Source organism: Hylaeus anthracinus, unplaced genomic scaffold, assembly GCF_026225885.1.
Source record: "Hylaeus anthracinus isolate JK02 unplaced genomic scaffold, UHH_iyHylAnth1.0_haploid 27255, whole genome shotgun sequence".
Taxonomy (NCBI): domain Eukaryota; kingdom Metazoa; phylum Arthropoda; class Insecta; order Hymenoptera; family Colletidae; genus Hylaeus; species Hylaeus anthracinus.
Genome location: NW_026535067.1, coordinates 6,980 through 24,221, shown reverse-complemented (window position 1 = coordinate 24,221; position 17,242 = coordinate 6,980). Strand labels below are relative to the sequence as shown.

Here is a 17,242-nt window from a genome sequence, read left to right as displayed (position 1 = left end):
TTCAAGGTTTCCGATTCTTGCCAACTACTCCGCTCCCGCGGCGTAATGCACGTCTTTGAATCGTTTAGCCGGCTAACGTTTCTGCGCGCACTTAATTTTTCTGTACCGCCGTTTTGCGCCATCTATCTTCCCTAATGCCCTTCGAGCTGCACGGCAAGAAAACTCGGAGCACGGGAAAGTTAATAAATTTCCTGGTGGAAATAGAGTGAAACTTGGACAGCGGTTCATTTCGAGTGGCTTAATGGTTGACGCGTTGATCGACTTTGATCGATTTCAATTAATATCTCGCTGCAACGTGATTCTTTGCACGCTGCGGACTTCTCGTTGTAATTGATCGATCGTCGTCGGTCGACGAATCCTGAATGGGCGGTCGCGAGTCGACGGTTGACTTTTTTTTAGAAATTCATTATGGGCGAGAGAAGTATTATTGGCGACACGTACAGCTAGGTTAGGTCTTTGTTTAATTCTGTTTAAATACTTGGGGGTAGTTCGACAATATTCAGTGATGTATGTATACGAGAGATTATGAAGTTTCTAAGTTATTAAGTTTCTAGTAATGAAGTTTTGCTGATCTCCTTTAGGCTTCAACTAGGATCCAACTAAGAATAGTATAACGATAGATTAAAGCAATATTATGTAATAAGATTGTAAGTGAAAGTGGAAGCTATGTAACCCTTAAGAGGGCATTACAATAAATACATGGATAAACAGTGATAGAAGAGAAGTGCTCGAATAGAAACTAAATAGTGTCCCTATGCAACATTTATAAAAACATCCCCTTCTTTTTTACCATTTCCCAAATTACCACTGTAAAAGGTCGTGCTTCAAATCACAGTTCCGCTCCTAAAATCAAAGCGTCATGTCTGCTTTACAACCCTATGTCACAATTCCTCACGAAATCCTTGTTTAAATCACCCCACGAGCCAAAGGTGTCGACTAATCACCAGACCAACCTCTGTTCAGTCCGAAAACGAGGCCTAAAAGGGTGGAAAGGGCCCGGAGAAGGGGTCTGGTAGGTTTCGGGCGCGGAGTTTGACACGTAAATTTATTCGAGCATAACCGATCTGGCAGACGTTCAAGACGGACGCTCCACCTACCCCGGGTGAAGCCCGCCGCTGTTTTACGATCAAAGTTCAGAACGACATTTGCACCGAGGCTCTTTCGCCTCGGTTCCGTGGCCGATGCCGTCGTCGCCTTTGTACTATTTCTCCTTCGCGGTGCTTCCATTCCGACCTCCGTCCCTTGCCACGTCCCCGTGGTACGCTTCGGTGATTCCTGGGAGCGACTACGAGCGCCGTTTCCGTCGTGCTTGCGAGCACAGAATTTCCATCTCGATAATCCTGACCGGTTTTCGCGTGACCTCGACGAACCTACCTCCACCCCCGGTCGCAGGGATCGACCAGGGAAGGACCGAATCGACGTACCGACACACGGGGGTCGTCCGTTGCTTCGGGAATCTCGTAGCCGCGCCGACGGTTTTATTAGCCTCCTCAGTTACCACTGCGGCTGAGATAGGAGCTGGGGATGGGTAGTGACTTTAGGTGCCGGAAGAGGTAGCGTTTCTTGAACTTTTTCCACTTGGTGCGGTCGCGGGATGAAATTGTCGGGGATTCCTAGTTCTAACAAATGTCCAGGTACTTGGAGGTGTATTATGAGTGGTGAGAATTTTATCTTTTTAGGATTGTCAATTTATTTTTTAGATACTCTTGATTAATTTGTGTATGTCACTATGTATGTAGAAAATGAATTTTTAATTATCTACCGAAGGATATTATATTATAGAGGTGCATTATAGAACGAAGAAAAATAACTATTCATTATTCTCTTCATTTATTAGTGATTTTTTTAAATGTACATCGTATGGATGTATTGACAATTTATTATACATATCAAGTAATAAACATTATGTATACTAAATTGTCAATACATCCATACGATGTACATTTAAAAAAATCACTAATAAATGAAGAGAATAATGAATGCATAATAAATTATCAATACAAGACAATTATTATTTCAATTATTTGTACTGTCCTTTTTACTTAACGTTATTTGATATACACAACAAATAATTAAATTCTATTCTACGCATGCAAGATTAAAAATAAATATTCCAAATATATATTGCGATACATCATTCATAAAAAAAAAATTATACGATATATTCCCTAAGCGAATTGCCCTCATACTCGAACGAGATCGATGTTTTTAACTGGAAAAGTTTCCATGGCATTGCCGTGACGTTATCGCCGCTTAATTAATATCCCGATTTAACGAGGCGGTCTGAAGGGTCGAATAAGAAACATTTTCGACGAGACGAAATTTTAATTGCGACCGGTGCGGCGATTAAAAAAAAATCGCGTACCCAACGCCGAGTGCACTCGCGTTACCGCGCGTTTACTTTCGTTCTTGAGAATTCGCGTTGCAAAAAGTTTTCGTGGCACCCTTTCACTTTTTCCCAATCCCCTCTTTCCTCATTCCTCTTTTATTCTCCCTTTCGTGTCGTTTCGTAACTGCGGCCTGCGGAAGTTGAGAAACATTCGGAATCTGATATGTTCAATTAATTGACGCTCGTTTTGAATGTTTCTTGAATTTTAAATAAAAATCTGGAAATGAATTTTTGAGGAAAACTATTATCAAATGTGTCTTCATTGGAAGCTTAGTATTCTTGATTGTATGCGTTAACTATGTTATTGTAATTTATGTGAGTGTTACTTTCGTGTTTCGATTTCATGAGTCTGATGTTCTTCGTATATTAACTGACAACTTTTTTCTTTTTTGTTGTAGAGTGACAACGGGCTAGTGGACACAGGTCCAGGTCGAATTAGCAGCATGACAGCCATCAACTCGGTATGTAATTATCAAGGTCTACCAGACATATACAATTATGTCATATGTTAAGTCCTAAATCAAACCAATGACAATTGGACTCTACCATGTTAGGTTTCTAATAAGCAAAATATGGGAGACTTTAAAAAAGTACTTGAGCAGGGATTTCCATATTGAATACTGCTACTAATCATATATAAAAAAAAAAAAAAACAGAATTCGACAGTCTTTTGCTTAAAAATTATTCAACACGAATATCCTTTTTGGCAACAGGCCCAATTTTTACAGAGCACTTTCTAAAGTACTTCGTTACTCTTCGTCATTAAATTTTTGAATTGGAGCTCATTAAAACTAATGAAACGCTCAAGTACAGTTAAATAGTTGCAACGAAATTATTATTTACACCTGACAGCAATTATCTTCCTCAACGTTGATTATTATATGATTGTTATTAATGCACTTCCTTCTTAGAACTGTTTGCTTTATAGCAAACTGTCTCGATATGCAAATATTGATTCGGCCGTACTCCTTCACACTAGCCACGTTAGCATGAAAAAGGGCGACGATAATGCGTCCATCCCCTTCGAACGGTGTTTCATGAAATATGCAACTAATCGCTCCTTGTAAAAGGCACGTACTATGTCCGTCGCTATTAATAATCCAGCGATGTCGCCTACACGACCATGTGGATCACTTCTTGGAAACTAAACATTCATTATATCGTTGAGTAACCATTGTTCTGCAGTTTTCGCGATTAAACCGATGCCTTCGTTGATTTGCTGGGATTAAAACAGTAGTAAAATTATACTTTCCTTGTGATCACGAATATGAAAAGAATCTACGTGCAAAAATAAGTGAAAAACGTGTAATTAATTTTTTTCGTACCAGGTGTTGTTTCTGAGAAAATGAAGCCTGAAACTGTTTGGGGCACGGAGCAAGCTTCGTTAAAATTTTATTGAATATACGCTGTTGGATATGTCCGCAACAATTAAATAAATCGGATACAAGTAGAAATTTACATTGAAAAGTATTACTTTTTGTAATCAATTTTGCACCAGTTGTGTTTTGAAAATTATCAGTCACTCCGCGCAACTTCAAAATCGATTTTCTTGGGATCGGACCCTCGTATGAAAAAAATTTATTGCACGTTTTCTCTTCAGTTTCTAATGTACAATTCTATTCTTCCGTTAGTTTGTAACACTTGTCAAACTTATTAGATATACTTATAAAGTCATATTTTCTAGCCTATTCCAACAGTGTCCTACTTTTCACATTTCAAAATGATAACATTGTTCATGTTTCACCAAAAACCAGTAGCCAAACACTCGCACGTGAAAGGGTTAGGGTACCCTGTACGCTATCCATAGAAATTCCTCATTTGCCAGTCAGGGTCTCGCGATATGGAAACGAGCCTGCGGCTTTGGGGAAACGTAGGTGGCGCACCTCGTGGGAACGGTTTCCCGGAACCGTGCTACGTATTCGAAGGTTTTACACGCGCCGGTACCAAGACTCTTTTTCCCACCCCGGAGATCTTGGAATTCGTGTCCATCGAGACGATGGCGCGCACGGATCGATGGGAATTTCGTTGGACCTTTCACCGAGCTTTTGCACCCAACCTTCCACCTCCCCACACCCTTTCATTTTCCTCTCGATTCTTCCTCTTCGATTGCCGCGTTTCACGGAATTCGGTGCGGAGGCACGTTTCCATGAGTTTGTTCTGTCACGGGTTGTGGACTCCTTTGTCTGGAAGAAACGCCGATTCGATCTTCCGTTCCCGTTCCCGTTCCCGTTCCCGTTCCCGACGACTTTGCGGCGTGACAGGGAAGGGGGAAAGGACGATGGAAAAATCTATTTCGTTTTTGGTCACAGCGTGTAATTTACTCGACGTCTGTCTATTTATTTATGTGTATATTCAATTGTCTATCTATACATCTAGTTATTGATTTATTTATCTTTCATCTCTCTATATGAGTATATATTTACACGATCTTTTTTCTTCAGTTTGTTCATATTTTAAGGGATGTTCAATCCTCGACTGACTGACTATATTTTAATTCCCTCGAGGGTCAACCATGTATAAATCAATATCAATATATAGAAATTAAATATTTTACTTTCACAAACAATCTTTTAAATAATATCCTGTTCATCCCTAGTTTATTTCATTAATCGGTGAATATATAAATAGAATGAATTAATTCCTTGAAAAGAATTTAATTATTCCCTTGAAAGAAATAATTCTTCCAAGAAATAATTCCCACCTTGAGTGATTAAATAAAATTCATACACTACAGGCTATATTTTTATAAATAACAATAATTATTCGATTCAACAAATATTCTTCTCTCTATTCAAGTATATTTTTCAATAACTCTATTCTTCTATAAACTTTCATATCTTTTTCCCCATTTCTAATGCAGATTAGAGTGTCGACTTTTTTCGCATATCCCCGATGTCTTCAGTATCGCTTAATGGCCACGCGAGCGTTTAGCGTGAGTTGTAGTTGGCGAAACGAAACACGCCAGCAGCACGTTTGGGCTAAATTCCGTTTTAATAGTTGAAGCACTCGTACGTAGCGCGGGTGAGCAAGTGCTTGCACTTTGGGAGCCATATTTTAGGCGACGGCTTGTACACAACCTGTAAGTTTAAGACACACTTTAAACGTACTTTGCTCGAAAATTACACGCGTAGTTGACTTTAGGAATGATCCTTAAGTGCCCAAATTAGAATTCAACTGTTTGTTTATTTCACATAATGGTAAAAATTATTGTCGTACATTCAATTGTTTTAATAACCTTTTTATGTATACGATATATATTTTTACAGAAAGCAGTATAGAATATTTGGAACATTCTATCAATAGATATCCCTTTAAATTACGAGAAAAAGGAAATTACAATTCACGTTCATTTGTTTTCCTCGAAGGACACTCGACTGTCTTCAGAATATATAGAAAGTAGATTAGAAACCACCAGTGAGTCTAAAAACAAACAGTTCTCTAAATCGTGGATGAAAAGACTTATTACTCATTGACAGAATTGGACTCAAGCCAATGTGTAGCATACTGTGTCCAATAACAAGCTTTCCTAGATTCGAAAATTATATTTCAATCTTGTAACGAGAAACACGCTAGAATATCTGCTACATTCGAATTCTATATTCATTTTTCAAGAAAAAAGAAAGGAAGAAGAAAGTTTTGCAGAATTTGAAAATTCTTCTCTATTAAATTTCTGTATAATACGACTTTTTCGTTAACTTTTCGTACTTTGAATTGTGCGCAGCGCGATATTCGGTTTCGATGTTTCTTTTAACGAATTTGTAGACGGAAAGACGGTACCAAAGAACGCCGAGGAGGAAACCAGTTTAAATAAAGACCCCGCATGTGGGTCAGCCGGCGTGGCGTGCATCGTGCATGTTCGTTACGCAAGCTGATTCTGCGACGCGCATCACTTGCACCGAGCTTTGTTGAGATGCATTTGCGGTGCACACATGTTGCCACGACGGGTGCAACCTTAATGGACCCAAAAAAGTCAGTCAGACTTATTCCTGGAATATCGAACGCCTAGATTGAAGCGTAGGGAACCATAAAAGTATATTTTTAAGTTATATTATTGAAATGTAGACTTTGAACAAAAATAGTTTAGCACGTTATACTTACAACTGTTTATATATTTATATATATAGTGATCACACAAGCAATTTCAAATACACAGTCACGGTTCTAGATATTCTTAATTATTAAATGATGTCTTTTCGATCATGTTATTCAAGATAGAATTTTTGTTTATTAGAAATATTATAATGTAATTTTAAAGAACTAAAGAAATAAAGAGTAATTCGACAATTTACTTAACGAAGATTGGTTACAGGATGATGAAAAATTAAAACAGACTAACCGTTTGAAGTACGTTACCTTTACCTGTATTTATATTAGTGCTCTATTGTCACCTACTATTTACGTATAACGATCTGTTCCTTTAGTGATCCAACACATCGACACCACATATCTCTCTAACCTCATTAAAGAATGCGAACATGTATAAATTTCAATAATATTGAGCATCTATTTATCAGTAAAATGCATTCTTGTCTTTTTATTCGTTATTACATCACCAGAAATCGATTGGAGCAAGCACGATGGAATTTGGAGCGAATCTATAGCCGAGGTGGATACATAATAAAATCTGATGAAATATATAGGATATCTCGTTTACCATTGTTTACACTCCAAAAGCCATGTAACCGATATTGTTGCAAATTACATGCAGAAACTTTCCCGTTCCGTACATATATTCGATAGTATCGATAGTAGCCGAGATATCGACCGGAACCTTCGCGTTTCTACGTGGGCGAGTGTCTAGAGGTCACTTGATTCGTCGTATAAAAAATTCTACCGTCTCCCAAAAAAAAAATGTTCCACTAAATAGAAATTCTGTAGGCGCAGAAAAATACAGAGGGCACGAGGTAAAGAGGAAATTAGCCCCGCGAACGCCACGCGCCGCGACGACCGGCTAAATATTTATCCGCACGTTTTCCGAGTCACGAGGGCGCGTCACGTTTACAGTTTTCAAGATGACGCGACCCGGCGCATTACGTGACACGTTTCGATTCTCTCGTTTCCCTTTTCTTTTTCCCATCTAAAGGCACCGAGGGGCTTTTACGAGGTCGCAGGCGGAGGCCTATCGCGTCGTCGGCCTGTAAAAGCGAGCAAAACGAGTGATACGTCGCGCCAATACGCCCCGGTTCCAAGAAAAATCGCGGCATAATGGTCTCGTAAATTATTCCGACTCGACGTTGTCACCGCCGTAACTCGGTCTTAATTATGCACCTCCCTTTGTCTACGGTTTAAGAGCGCTCGCAAATAATTATTGGTGGCTACTCTCGCGTCTCAATCGGAGGTCGCCCTCGGGAGAATTTCTAATTTCGGGTTGGGGCTTTCAGTGGGTCAAATTTTTCCAAGTTTTTTGAAGTTATGGTAATCTCTGGTGAATCACATTGGGATCTGTCGTCTCTTCTTTTATGCAGGTATTCAGGATAAGTGGTATAATCATGGAGTTTATTTATTAGGTGAAAATGAACCGAAGAGGTGGTATGAAGTTCGTTTGTAAGTGGCTTGGTTCTTGAGCAAATTGAAGTTGTGTCTGTTTTGGGGCTCGCGAGGAACTTATGGAAATTCTTAGTACAATGCTTGGTAAGAATGGTATGGTATTACTTTACTTATAATATTAATAGCGATACGCTATTGATAATTATGAAATTTGTTGGCCAGTCAACATCTTCCTATGTTTTATATATACTTCTGTTCATAAATATGTAGACACATACTAACTTCAACGAATAATTGATATAAACCGTAAATTATTATTATAAGATGTGTACTACATATAATCTATTATTATACTGCGAACTAAATACAAAAGCATAAGTGATATTTATTAATATATTCGTAACATGTTTTAGATACTTATTCCGATTAAGGAAGTGTCTACATATTTACAAACGGTGATGTACTTCATTATAATATAGCGCCACCAGAGTACTATACCACTGCATCTATTCGCATCACAATCTGTTTGTTTGCCTTTATAACTCCTCCTATTTCCATCCAATCCAAGTGAAATGTTTTTTAGAAGCTCTATGTACTTCAACTGAACCTATAAGCTACCTAATTCACAAAAATATAATCCACTAGCCGTATGGATAATATTAGATACGAAAATTCTACAAAGATTCTAACAAAAATAACTAAAAAATCAAGTATACTTTTACACCTTGACAGGGGGTAAGCAGTAACGATGGACAATCTCGAGCCAGTCTTTCAATGCTTCGCGAACACGTTTCCCGCACTTAGCCCCCCCGAATCAAATCTAATTCCGTTCTATTCCGTCGTCCAGCACGGCACGTCGTATAACAAAGCCGACGGCATTAGCCAGCTGCTTCCGTACCATCGAAGAAATAAATCTCGCGGCCAGAATCGGATACCCAACGAGGAATCGGCCCCCTTCTACCTCTCGTCTCATCCTTGGTCGCCGGGTGCAGTTCATTTCACGTGCCTCCCCGCTTCTTCGTGAGTTCGACGTGAGAGATAATATAGAGGACGGGGAATAAAGTGAGTGGATGAAAATGAATAGAAGGAACCAGAGGGAGAGGGGGAGATGAGCATCTCACCTCCTAGCGGATCGCAGCACCTGGGGTCCATCTCGAGGGACGTCGTAACCGCTTCTGCACGGAACTGACGCCGATCTATAGAACTACCTGGACCCAGCGTTATCTACAAAATGTACAGGGAGATCCAGTGCAATTTGCGAAGGAATTCGTCCTTGGGATGAATCTCTCAAATCTGAACGGATTTTTTGAACTAGGTTTGAAAATATCGAACACGTGGAGACATTAAAGTTCGATGTGGAGAAGGTAGCTAAAAATTGTGGGGATTGCGTAGTTGGAATGTGTCTAATCCTTTCTTTTTTATACGTAGGAGTGAGTAATGTTCCGCTGAAGCTGCGTGGAGAGTGATTTAGTGGTCGATTCATCATCGAACTCGATAGGGGGGCTCGTAATCTATAGAAATGAGACATCAGTTTGTTCGGTTTTTATTTTAGCTGCTGGTTTAAAGGTGTCAGGATGGAAAGTGACACAGTTTAGAAGGAATATCACGGCTGAGTGGGTGATCAGTATCTTGGTTTCCTTAGAAATTGACCTAGGTTAAGTCTGATGGCTCTTGTAGATACGACTTGGTAGTTAATTATAAAATTGCAATCGATGTCTGTGAATTGGAGATGCGAATGAAACACGTTGGTAGTCAATATTGACAGAATAATACTATTTTATTTTGATACTACTCTAAAACAATAGTCATGCTCTATTTTAACACAGGTCTAAAAATAATAATATTACAACAATATAATTCTAGAATAGTGGTGTTACTCTATTAAAATATGTTTCTAGAAAAATATCGTTATTCTACGTAACAATTATTGTACTAACTACCCTCGTTGTTAATTTGCTTCTCCCCTCTCCAAGGATCACTTCGTCACTTTGAGCGAGACATTTTAAATCCAATCTTCAGTTGCGTCTGCATTATTCCGAAAGAAATACGAAACAATCGCATGCATGAAAATGAAAAATAATACGAATCTAACCAAGCCCACCATTTCCCGCAATAGTTTATTTTTCCGCGTCCCGATCCTGGAGAGAAATTTACTGCCGTATCACGGTCACTGCAATTTACGATTTTCACTTATATTTTCCTTCGCATTACTTTTCTTTTTTTTCTTCGCGAGAGAAGAATATCCCCTCGGTGCCGGTTGTACGATTGTCCCCGCGGTTTTCATAAATAATGCCGACGTTATTTATGGCGCGGCGCTTCGCATTCTGGGATGGTGATACCCGGTGTTGCATTGTCGCGCGGAGATTTTTCGCGAGCGGAAAATCGATTTGCATTCAGGGCCGAGGGATAATAGCGTACAAAAAGACGCGACAACGAAAGGTTCCGCGTTGCTCCGGCGATAGATTCGCTATGCTAAAAATAGAGTAAATAAAGGAGTCTCGGGGCCGTCTTCTTGATTAATGAACCCGGTTCCCTTAACAGGTGTAGCTCGCGGATAGTAGGCGGAGTGAGTTGCGAAAGCCAATGGTTAAAAATATACGCGTTTTACAACTTAAATCGCGTATCGTCTACGGATGACGATCAATCGTTGGATACACGTTAATTAATGTCCTAATGGACAGTGCAATTTTTCATCTTTCCTTAGGAATTCAAGTTGTGTTATAGATTCGCGAAGAACGGGTCCTTTGGGTTGAATGGAATTAATATTGCTATAAGAATTACTATACAGAAATATCTTCGTGGTGTATAATTAACTATATAGCAATATATTCGTGAAATATAATTCATTATATGTCAATATATTCTTTTTACATGAGTTCCTATGAGTAGGTTATATAGCAACACATTCTTGCTATAGGAACAGCTCATTAGGAATTGTATATTTAGTACATGGGTTTTTTTTAGGCAATATTTTCTTGCTATTGGAATTTATGTATAGCAATTCATGCAAGCTGTACGATTCACTATATAACAACATATTCTCTTGTATGGTTGGCTATTTAGAAATACATTCTCATTGTATAATTGTATATAGCACTATAATCTTAATATGTATTCAATTACACACAATAGCGGTAAATTTTTGCTACGTAATTATCTGTACACATAGTAATACCTTGCAATATAAGTCTCTGTACAGCGATATATACTTCCTCTATACGTTTCTGTATAAAAATATACTACTTCCATGTAATACAGTATACACCAACATATTCTTGCCGTATAAGTTACTTTATAACAATATATTTGCGTGAAAATTGGCACAAATACTGTTCAAACTATACATTTTCACAGAAAATATTCCGAAACAAACATTAGAAAAAAAGAAATATACGTGTCGAATTGAGTAACCTCCACCTTTTCGAAGTCGGTTAAAAATATCACGAATTTCGGTTTGCCGATCCTCCCCCTATAAAAATGGCGTCTTGCAGTCTCGATTACGACTGAATTTCACCGGGTGGTCGTGCTAAATACGCCGGTATCCGTGTTTGCTATCCGTGCAACGGGAGCGTCACGGAAGTCACGCAACCCGAAATTTAATTTCCCGCGATACTTGGGCGCGATTGAATTAATCTCCCTGTTGCGTGATTTCTCTCTCCCCCCCCCCGCCCCTCCGTCAAGGCTCGCCTTGCCCCTGCGCCGACCAGCTGTGCGGATTCTCTTACGTCGAGTAAACGCCGCGTTTCAGAGGTTTCCGTGGCCTCTGGATTTTCCCTCGAAGATTAACTGTTCCGATAGCGTCGGGCTGGTGGCGCGGGATAAAGGAAACGCGAGGAGTCAGTGAAATCATTGGCGAACGTTCAAATACGGTAACGAGCGTAGGCAGCCGTGGCGTTATAAATTAGCCCTCGAAACGATTTCCTCCGCTTGCGACGAAATGTTTCGAGAATTTTGATAATCGTCGGTTGATTGTAATTAATTCTTTTGTTAATCGTAAGTAGTACGTAGAATGGATTGGTTGCTTTCTGAGGTGAAAATATGTTGGGGGATTGAGGAAGCATTTTGTATCGTTGCAATTCATTCAGTGTTTTTCATGTAACTGTGATTGAGCCATCAGTAGCTATTGATTTGTTACCTTAGGATGGCTGATTATGGCTATTAATTATTATTGCGCAGTTAACTTTATAGTATTGTGTTCTTGAAGTTTCATTTACCTTGTAGAAATATATTTTTGCTATATCATTCCGTATGTAGCAACATGCTCTTGCTATATAAGGTCCTTTATAGTAACATGTACTTTTTATATAATCTACTATATAGAAATATATTCTTGTGATATAATGTAGGGTATACCAAGATAACCTCGCTATCTACGTTACTCTATAGCAATACATTCTTGGTCTATAAGTGACTGTATAACGATATTTTCTTGCTACATAAATTAATAGAAAGAAATATATTCATGTGGCATAATTGAGTATAAACGAATATATCCTTGCATGTGAGTTACTATATAGCAATATATACTTGTTAATTAGTCACTGCTACCATCATTCCATATTTCATACATCTATAAACAGTTCCGTCTTCATGGAAACAGAACCAAGCCAAGGGCAAGGGGATAAATCTTAAACAAATTTTTAAATTTCCGTTGCTTGCTATTCTAACGGTAAGACGAACCTAGAGGCCACGTTTTATAGTTTTTCTATTGGCCCTCGGACGAACGTAGATCCACCCGTGGGTGATTAACGCGTCTTCGGCACGGAGTCGCGCCGTCGTGAAAACTGGTACGAAAATATACGAGGATCGTGGGCCAAGGGAAATTAAACTCCACGTCCGCGTCAACGCTGCCCGACTGTTCCAAGGCTGGGGGTCGGGCACCGTGCGTTTACGATTATTATCCGCCGATCGCTTCCCTCTTAATTGTTTGTGCAGTCGCCGTTACGGACGGGAAGAGTTCCGCGCTGACTAACGCTACTAATGGAATGCCCTGACGCATCGACTAATAATAAATCATCGCCCCGTCTCGGCCGCGATACCGTTATTTCGGACAATTGTTGCCATTAGATGGCGCGGGAAAGTGAATCCGTGATTTATTGTTAGAAGCAACGTCGCGTCGGCACGTGCTACGCAGCTTCCTTGGTGGAAACTTCATTTCCTAATTAGACTTCTAGTTTAGTCAAAAATAGTATTCGCTAACAAAACGAAACGAAGTTTATGTAGGTACTGAATGATTACATTGTGGCATTTAATTTTATTCTGAGCGCAGGAGCAGCTGAAAGTTCAGTATTCAGAATTGCTGTACATTGGAGAGCTTTGGTAAATGATCTTTGGTAAATGATCTTTGGTAAATGGTGTTTTTTGGGATCTTTTATAGTAGTATATCGTTACTGTGCAAGTAGGTATGCAGCAGTATACTCTTTCTACTTAATTTGCTATGCAGCAATACAGTTAGCTCATTTGGAATACGTTCTTGCAACATGAGTTGCTATTTGGGAATCTATTCTTACAATATAATTATTTGTATGTGTTCAATGCTTGAGTGAGTTAGGTCAGACCATTCTGGCGATATTCTATTAGTTTATTAACATTGTCGACGTGGTAGATTTCCCTGAAATCGACCGAAGATCCCCGAGACGTATTGGTCCTCCATATCCAGATATTTCCAAGTGCCAACGACGTATTGCTTTATGCAATATTTGATTGAGTTGTAAGAAGGCTGACTGCTGTTATTTCAATGATATTTCTATAGGATCGACGCGTTATTCCAGAAATTAGGGAAAAGAGGCAATATTGGTCCGACGTATAAATTCGTCGATGGATGAATTTCAAGAAATTGCTTGATTGAGTCAGTGTATTCTTGATATACAGCCAGTTGAATAGCAATACATTCTTGTTACGTAAGAAGCCATCTGGCTATATATTCTTACTACACAATTATTTACATTGATACTAATACCTCAAATGTTACTTTTAAATAGACTCCTATTTTTCCTAACATTTATTTAACGTTTACAATTAAAATTCTATTAAAACCATTCATTGGACATCAAGTTATACTTACATCTCATTAATAACTCTGAGATAATTTTACAAATGTTCAAATTAGAATGTCCACATCAAGTTTACGCTACCTTTTACCCACTCCTATAAATGTTCACCAGTTAACAAGGGATTAGGACCGCCGTACCAATTTCCTAAACACTCATCGAGTTACTCTCTAACACACTCCAGGATTCCACTGATCCAGATTCATGAAACGAGGTCCTCGTTTAATTTTTCACGACGTACTTATCCGTCTTCTCCGAAAGTATCATCAAACCTTGTCGTTCACCGGCTGAGAAGTAATTTCGCGTCGCGTCTCGATGGTAATATACGAGGGTCGTTCCCTGGATCGCGTTGCGCTTAATGTTTTCTCGGCAAATAACATTATTCACGTTCCACAGTGTGCCGACCCGCATCGCGGCATCGTTGCTCTGCATTAGGTATCGCCCTTTGCGATGCAACTTCGAACGACACATAAATGGAGCGACTCGCGCTTATCCCGCGCGATAATGAAACGTCTCGATGAGAGGTTCAGGGTGGCGGTTTAGCGAACCAGTGACACAGGTTGTGGTACACAGCGAAAACAGTTATTTTCTGTTGCCAAAAATGTGCGAATATACGATGCATTCTTCGAAGGATTCATTTTTTTTGATAATGAATCATTTGCAGCCAAGCTTAGTCTTAGAAGGTTAAGAGACCTATATATAGTAATTGGAAGGTTTTATTTGTCTACTCAAATTATCGTTCATCCTTATTCTATCCTTAACGTAACTAATTGTAAGATAGATAGATAGATAGATAGAATAAGATTAATATAAGCGTAGATTCAGCAATATTATTGTACATGAGATTGAAAGTGAAAGTGGAGGCTATGCAGCTCTTAGAGGAGCATTAGAATAAATACTCTTTTAACACTTTTTGTGTAATTTTATTCTTGGTCAAAGAATCTTGTTAATATTTAGAATAAATAAAGAAAGAACTGTCCATTCAGCTGTATAGTAATATATATGTTTGTTATATCATTATCTAAATATGAATTTATTCTTGCTATGTAATTATCTGTGGAACAATATATGCTTGCTATATGATAGGTGGTAGAGATCTGAATATATCGGAGTGGTTGGAAACAAATAACATGTGTACATCCCTTAAAAGGTGCCAATGTACTTTTGAATTTTGCTTACAAATTGGCACGAGCTTTCTGGATAACCCAATATATAAGTAATCTTCAGTTAATCTTCAGCCTCCTCGCTCAATAATATCGTCAACTCTACAAATTTGAGTGTAGCTTAAAATTCAAGTGTATCATCTCACTGTAATCCTACAGGGATGACGCAACGTCTCTAATCGCAGATACTACTCCGTGTTTTCAGTCATTACTAGGTCCAGGAAAGCTCGCGAACTTTTCCTTCGGAACGATTTCGCCCATTTCAGGAGAACAAACCCCCTCCTCCTCGGCACCAGTCATGCAAAAAACTCGTTGGCTGGAAGCTGGACTACCAGCGCCCTAACGACCCTAATTTCCTCTTTCGTGGCGTAGTTTTGACGTTTTTCTCCGTGGATCAGCTGGCTCGATTTATTTTCACCGCGCTTAAATCCGAAAGACAAATCGGAGCACGGGAATCGTGGCTCGAGCAGGAAGCCTCGGTGATGTCTTTTGGATTCTTTCGGTTAGTTCGGAACTCGCGTTGCCGGATTGTCCGTTCGACAAATGGCACGGTTCATTGTTCTTCTGTCCAACTGTTTCTGGCCGAGGGAACTTGATTCGATCTAGGAAGAGACAGAAACGGGGACAGGGAATGGCAAGAAAGGGTCAGGGGAGATCTGTGGCTTCGTTGTGGAAAAAGTTTCGGTGCTTGCGTTCCGAGGAATCGGAAAGGAGGAAGTACTTTTTGAGCAGGTTTGTTTCCGAAGGTTATTGTTTATCTGTAACCGTTGTGGGTATTGAGCGAAATTGAATAGATTGGTGGATCAAAGGATTTTTAAAAATCTGTTTGGTTTTTATTGTTGAGGTTTAAATGCATCGTACTCCAGTTGGGAAGTATTTAAATTCTTCATGATGTAGTGGAAAAATACTTGATACACAATGCATTTAAATATATTAAAACGTAAACAGAAAAGTGTAATTATAAGATAAATTTATTGAATTATTTTGGCATGGTCTTGGAAGAAAATGACAATGACCAAAACATTACACAAAAAATATATAAAGCTTGTCTTAATGTACTCCACATCGCAGCTAAAAATAAAATATAAAAATTCAAATATTCACAACAAATATAAAATATTTCTCTCACTCCATGGGTATACCAAATTAAATTCCCAATTTCATACCTGCCAGTTTAAACTCTAAAATATTCCACAAAATTTACTGTCTCGACTTCTCCCTCTCCCGACATAACCACCCGAATTCGTAACTCTCATAAATTCAATTAAGCTCCCACGACATCGAATAACGCAAGCCTCGTTTTGGGGGATAAAAAATCATGGCTAGCGCCAGCGAAATGTTTGCCTAATAAATGTCCAAGGGGATAGGAAGTCAAGTACCGAAGCGGTAAGCTTGCAGCCGAGGAAAAAACGTTTCCTTAAACAAGAGAGGTGGATTTCTCCCCGATGTATAGCGAAGTAGACGAGGTCGTCCATCCGGAAAATAACCTTCGCCAAAACAACCCGTCCTTCCTCTCCCGATTCGCATTCCGGGTCCTTTTTACCGCGTAACGTCGTTCTTGCTCATCCTGGGGGCTCACGACGTTGTTCCCTCGACTCCATTCCAGGTGGTCACCGATCAGCCCTTTTTCCCTCCAACAGCCTCTTTTCATGCGGCTACGACGCCCTTTATCGCGCCGATGGAACTTCCCTTTCTCGTCGATTCGCTTCCGTGCCGCATTGTGCCCCGTGGAAGACGTTTCGAACGCTCTAATATCCATGAAACTAATAACAGTATCGTTTCACGAGGCCTCGCACACGAATTTTTATTCGAATGCCGGCCACGAGGCGTTACGTTGCACTCACGGAGGATTAAGAGGAGTAAGAGGGATCCATTCACCTTTCTCCATTGAATACAAAGGAATTGACTCGGGCTCGTGGCCGAGGGAATTTTTATTTATGGAGTAGGAACGAGGGAAGTGGGGTTTCGCGTTGGTTATTTCATGGTGATGAGAGGTAGTGATGAAGGTGGAGTCGCTAGGAGGAGTAGGGATATTCGTTGGTATATTGTTGAATCTAGTTGTCTGCTTGATTCTTTCAGACCTGAGTTATTTTTTTCTCGTACTGATGTAATTTCATTTGTAGGGTTTACTTGGACTAAAATTAGTATAGAAA

At 39.4% G+C, this 17,242-nt stretch overlaps 1 long non-coding RNA gene across 1 annotated transcript in view; it reads left to right on the top strand.

The window, feature by feature from the left end:
- Positions 1 to 3,047, top strand: part of LOC128893211 (uncharacterized) — a 36,957-nt gene extending 33,910 nt beyond the window's left edge. The window contains exon 2 of the long non-coding RNA XR_008461273.1: positions 2,788 to 3,047. This is a non-coding gene — a long non-coding RNA (uncharacterized LOC128893211). The remainder of the gene's footprint in view (positions 1 to 2,787) is intronic.
- The last annotated feature ends 14,195 nt before the right edge of the window (positions 3,048 to 17,242 follow it).